General features: G+C 39.1%; 1 protein-coding gene across 1 annotated transcript in view; it reads right to left on the reverse strand.

Annotated features, from left to right (window-relative positions):
- Positions 1 to 5,438, reverse strand: part of SMAD5 (SMAD family member 5) — a 33,953-nt gene extending 28,515 nt beyond the window's left edge. Inside the window, exons 1-2 of the mRNA XM_032703038.1 lie at positions 5,100 to 5,438; positions 1,088 to 1,539 (exon numbers count right to left, since the gene is read on the reverse strand). The gene's annotated coding sequence lies outside the window, so the exon portion shown is untranslated. The remainder of the gene's footprint in view (positions 1 to 1,087; positions 1,540 to 5,099) is intronic.
- Between the last annotated feature and the right edge of the window lie 562 nt (positions 5,439 to 6,000).

A 6,000-nucleotide genomic window follows, 5' to 3' on the forward strand; every position in this document is an offset into this window, starting at 1 on the left:
GATTATTATTATTGTCCAAACACCTTCATACGTCACAGAGTAAAGGGTAAAAACTAAGATCATAAATGCTCCAGCTGCTCAGCTGGGCCCCATGTAAGGCACTGCCACCAAAATAGTTCACAGCCCTAATTACAATTCACCACATCTTGGGAATGACATTTAGGATTCTTGAGGCGCTTTTAGATAATTTTTAGGCTCGGCGTAGAAGTTCAGCTGTCACAAAGTCAGTTTTATTTTGTAACAGATTTTATCCTCTGGAATGTTATGTTTGGAGTGAGCTGTAGATACGGAAAAACACATGCAATATAGTTTGCTTACCCGACTGAAATATAACCCCTAAAACAAAGTTGAAACATTTCCCCCCCCCCGTCTTTAATGTTCATATTCCAGCCTGTGCTTGTCTACAGCTATTTAGATTTGGAAAGGGGGGGCAGGAGGGAAAACTCTCCCTTACCACACTATTTCGACTCCATTAGTGTAGTCAGAGAGAATTCCTGCTCTCTCTGCAGTAATTAAATAAATATTTAACATCGCAGGCTTTAATTGGAATCCCAAAAGTTAACAATAGCCTGAGCTCTCGGTGTCGCTCTCTCAGGGGTTCTGTTTGCACAGGGGTATATTTAGATCCCGGCCACATCGCCCACTTGGCGTTACGAATAGTTCAGCCCCCCTCCCCCTTTAAAAAAATACACCCAAAAAAAAAAGAAGAGGAGAGAAGAGAAGAGAAGAGAAGAGAAGAGAAGAGAAGAGAAGAGAAGAGAAGAGAAGAGAAGAGAAGAGAAGAGAAGAGAAGAGAAGAGAAGAGAAGAGAAGAGAAGAGAAGAGAAGAGAAGAGAAGAGAAGAGAAGAGAAGAGAAGAGAAGAGAAGAGAAGAGAAGAGAAGAGAAGAAGAGAAGAGAGAAGAGCAAGAAAGAAAACAAACAAGAAGCTCAGTAAAATCTGGAAACTTTTTACCGAGTGACGCCATCTCCCCGAATCACCTTCCCCTGCTGCAGAAGGCGCTTCAAAAGCGCGGCGAAGGCAGCGCCGGGCGGGCTCTGCACCGACCAACGCAACACAAAGCGCCGAGGGACGAGCGCGGCTTTACCTGCCAGCAAAAATTACTGCAGCTCCATGTTCTCTCCCCCTGGATTTTTTTTTTTTTTTTTTTTTTCCTCTAGCTCCCTTCCAAGTGCTCCCCGTTTCTCCCTCTCCTGGTGGAGGTGGTGGCGGCCGGGGAGGAGCCCAGCGGAGGGTCCGGGCGGTGACACCCCCCGAGCCGCCCGCCGAGAATTCCCATCCCCGCTCCGCAAACTTTCTGCAAAACTCGTGTGTCGGGTCTGGTTTTGCTTCCTCCTTTCATCCTGGAATAACTCCCTTCGGTCCCATGCAACGCAGCCATCTTTTGTGCTCTGCCTTTCCTACAATCCGTGGGTTTTCCCGGTGTAAATCCCGGCTCTGCCAGAGCAGGCTGATCCCTTTCGGTGATTAATTTAGCTCTAGTTTGCAAAATGGGAACAACTGCAGTCACAGAGCATTGACTCTTTGCATTGAATCTCTCTGCACAGAAAGAAAACTCACAATTTGAATGCATTTAATGGATATAAGTACATATATGCATGGATAACACATATAAATATATATATGCATATAAATATATATACATATAAATATATATACACATATAAATGTATATACACATATAAATATACATATAAATATATATACACATATAAATATATATACACATATAAATGTATATATAAATATATATGCACATATAAATATACATATAAATATATATACACATATAAATGTATATATAAATATATATGCACATATAAATACATATAAAATATACACACATATAAATATATACACACACATACAAATATATATATACGTATAAATATATATGCATATAAATATATATACACACATATAAATATATATATAAAATATATATACACATATTTAAGGTATTCACATGGTATATCTATGCTCACATGCACACACACACACCTCAAAATGGGGCAGTTTAATTAGGATAATGGCACTTTTCATGTAAAAATTACAACTGTAAAGTGTGAATGATCTTCATACCAGGCCTTCTATGTTTGCATTTCACTACTCTGTGTGTGTATAAACAAAGATGGCAGAAATGGAGAGTAACATTTGTAAGTGAGAGTATAAGTCTGGAAAAGACAGATCATTCTCTGTGTATCTACTGAGTTAACACAGTAAAAGCTGATTAGTCTTGTTGACAACAGAGCTCACAGAGGCTTCAAAGTCCAGTTAATAGGAACAGTCTGACAGCTGCACCCCCTGGAACCACTTAAAACAGAAAATAAAATTTATGTGATTAGATGCTTGCAGAATCAAAGCACTTCTTACTAAAATAATGAAATTATTTTGATTATGTCTAATCAGTAGGCCTTGCTCTTCGTGAAGAAGTCATCTAGGAGAGTGAACATGAGGACTTGGTGTGAAGAACTGAAGGAGAAGTTCCCCCTACTGAGTGTGAAATAAAAGAAGTAGATGAAAATCGGTATAAATATAAATGTAAAGTAGCACACATGGGAGTGAAGTCACACCTAAGATGACATTTTCTGACATATTCTTACTCAGGAACTATATTTTGCAGTAGTTCAATGCGGGTGTTGAATGAATTTTTGATCACCAAGGAGTGCGCTGGATATCAAGAATTGCTACAAAAGGAATGACAAACACAGCAAAGATTGCTCTGATGCTGGGAATTCCTGGTGCACCTCAGGTTCTGTACAGAGAGCTGGTTCTCTAGCTCAGGAAAGAAATGCTGCATCTGGCAGAGGTGCAGACAAAGCCACAGAGAGTGATCCCAAGCATCAGATGAGTCCCATGCAGAGCATTTTTAAGTAGTCTCTTCTATCTGGAAAAGAAAGAGCTGAGGAGGGATATCACAGACATCTGCACAAAGGCCAAACTGAAAAGAGAAGGTGAAAGAAGACCTTGTCTTCCTATTTTGGAGGAGGTGGAAGAAAACTTAGCTGCGGGCTCTTGAGAAGAAAAAGGTAGTTCCTCCCCCAAAGTGTGAGAAGGGGTTCAAATTTCTGCCACTGAACGTTGTGATATTAAATGTTTACATGAAGTCAAACCCCAAAACTGGTGACAGAGGGAATTCACAAAAGAAAAACCCATTAGAGGTCATTAAACACAAGCACATGGATCTCTGGCTCTGGAGGTCCCCTGGTTGCAAATTGCTGGTGAGGGTTCTGTGCCATCCCTGTTTGCCCAGGGTGTGCATCCTTCCTCTGGGCATCCCTGTTTCTGGCTGTTGGACAGGACACTGAGCCAGACAGGCCTTGGGTCCCACCTGGATACTCACTCATGGTCTTCACACACTGTTAGGAGGACTGTTTTTTCTCATAGAGCTCATCTCTCACTGCAGTCCCTTTTTATTCCCTATAATATCCCAAATCCTGCATTTTTTCCAAATTGTGTGATAGCCCAATTCAACCTCTCCACCACTCTACAAATATCATTACATATATATAAATTACACACATAAACACATCTGTTAATAGTAAGAAAACTTCAAAACTTGTGAAATTGTTTTTATGTACCACTCTGGCTTTCTCAATATGCTCAGAAGCAAAGCTTCCAAAAAGTCAGTAGTGAGTTTAAACTCAAAAATGCATCAGTTACTCTAATCCACGTTAAGAAACTATTACTAAAGATTCCACATTAAAAATAATTAAAAGAGAAGTTTCAAATCAGTGAAGCTTCAGGATGGCAGAGCATAACTGTGCAGAGCTCAGTGCAGATACCAAGTGAACCAATCCTACAGCATCTTGTCATTCACATTTTTATATCACTGTGTACAACAATTAATGTTGTGATTTGAAACAGACATCTGGTCTCTTCCAGGGATACCAGAACTGTATAATAATAATAATAATAATGTGAAACTTCCCTTCATGCCAAACAGGAAAAAAAAAAAAAAAGGCTTTTTTACATTTTCTGTGAAGGGAAAATGGTAACAGGCAGGAGGATCATCTGGCATTTGAAGAGTTGTGTTTCGATAGGAAAAAATTCCTTTTGAAACAGGAATGCCATTGAGGAACATCTAATGGAAAATTAATTTCCAAAACTTGAGTTTTAACTGTGATAAGATGGGGTGAGCAGAATTTTTTCTTTTGTCCATTCTTCTCCTTCTCTGAATGAGCCATAAAATATTTCACAAGGTATTAAACAAATTTTTCTATGCCAGGGGAACAGATTTAGGCCAGAAATTCTTTTGTCCAGCTAAAAAAGACAGCAAAAAACTGTATGAATATTTGTTTACTACGCTTTCTAAGAGAAAGGCATTTGCATTCCTATTAGAAATACAAAGAAAATTAAGTTCAGGCAGAAAATGCCACATGTCCAAAATCAATCAGATATATCAGTGGCAACTTCAGAGCTGAGATTTCTAATTCAACCCCAAACTTGGAATTCCAAAGACTAATCTGATGCAGAGAATCTTGGGTGTAAAAACACAGAGCAGTTGTAGTTGCTCTGCAGTTCCCACTACCCCCTAAATACTGAATTTTGGGGTTTTGTAGAGCAAGGAGGTGTTTCCATTCTACATTGCCAAGGAGGTGTTTCTGAGAAAGCCACACAATTCAACTTGAAATAAGCTCTTTCCTGCCTTTCTTGTACATAATTCATCACACCCAGATTTTAATATTTGTGTTCTTGTTTCAAACCTACTCTTGTAATTTATTATATGAGCAGAAGCTTGATTTTCATTCTGTTGAACAAATTTCTCAGAAAAATTCTGGTGTTGGTGCCAGATTTAGTTGGTGGGACACTTGGAACTGCTGATAGAAGGCTGTAAACTTTGGTTTTAGGAAAATAGGGATTAGTGCCTACGTTTAAGCATTAGAATGATCTCCCATTTGTTCAGTGAAGTATTTACGGCTGTGTTTTACTTTAAGCACACGCTTAAATTCAATTTACTTCATTTTAATCACAGGCTTAAGTGCTTTGCTCTCTCAGGATAATAAGACCACTGGCATTTCATTTAGCTGGCTGAGCTTGTTTTTAAGTAAATCCTGTACTCTCAAGCACAAACTGACAAACATGCAAATATGAGTTACCTTTTTTGCCTAAAGACAGAAAATGATAAACCCAGTAGTTTTCCAGTCCATGAGGGGAACCACCTAAGCAGGGAATAGATTTCCATTTCCCTGATACTATCACATTAATTGTCTGGAAGTGAAACACTGCCTTGCAAGAAGAGTTTGTGCCATCTTTGATCTCCTTCTCCACTGGAGCAAGGACAGACATAAGTGTTGCTTTCCATTGAAATGAAGAATCTTTGTTTGCTTGTTTTCTAGACAAAAGCAAATGTCTTTGAGACACTGTGGGCCAGAGCTCCACTTGGTATAAGTTGGCACGTCTCCTTCATTCCAGGGGAATTACACTAATTTTGCACCTCAGAGTACATCTCAGAGACTTTCCACGTCATGTATAAACTTGAATAGAGAGATTCTGTATCATGAGGTGAGATCATAATGTACAAGTGTTTCACAGACATAAAACTCTGAGGTCTGGGAATGCCTGACGGTAGCCAGTAAATACAGCATGGTCTAGTCATTAACTGGGACCCATTGTTTACAAGCAGAATAAACCAGTTGGTAGGCAGAGCCAAAAAGCAGTTTTCTTTACCATGGCACTCCTAATTAACAGGTTTTCCCCGCTGAAGCAATAAAATGCAAAGTTATGGTTTTATTAAGTCTTACGTGGGTCCAAAAAAAACCCTTTTGAACGTCATTAACACTTGATCTGTTCACCAGAGAAGTGACCGTTTCAAAAAGAAGTGAAAGAAGAATTGAAAGCCCTGAGCACAAACCAACCCAAACCACTGGCAAGGTTATTTCTGATGCAAATTGTGAACTGACCCAAAACAATTCCAATTTTACCGCTGTTCAACGTTAAAGGAAATAGATTGTGTTATGTTGTCATAGTTACTTCAATTAACATGAAATAAAAGACATT

Source organism: Chiroxiphia lanceolata, chromosome 15 (assembly GCF_009829145.1).
Source record: "Chiroxiphia lanceolata isolate bChiLan1 chromosome 15, bChiLan1.pri, whole genome shotgun sequence".
In the NCBI taxonomy this organism is placed as follows: domain Eukaryota; kingdom Metazoa; phylum Chordata; class Aves; order Passeriformes; family Pipridae; genus Chiroxiphia; species Chiroxiphia lanceolata.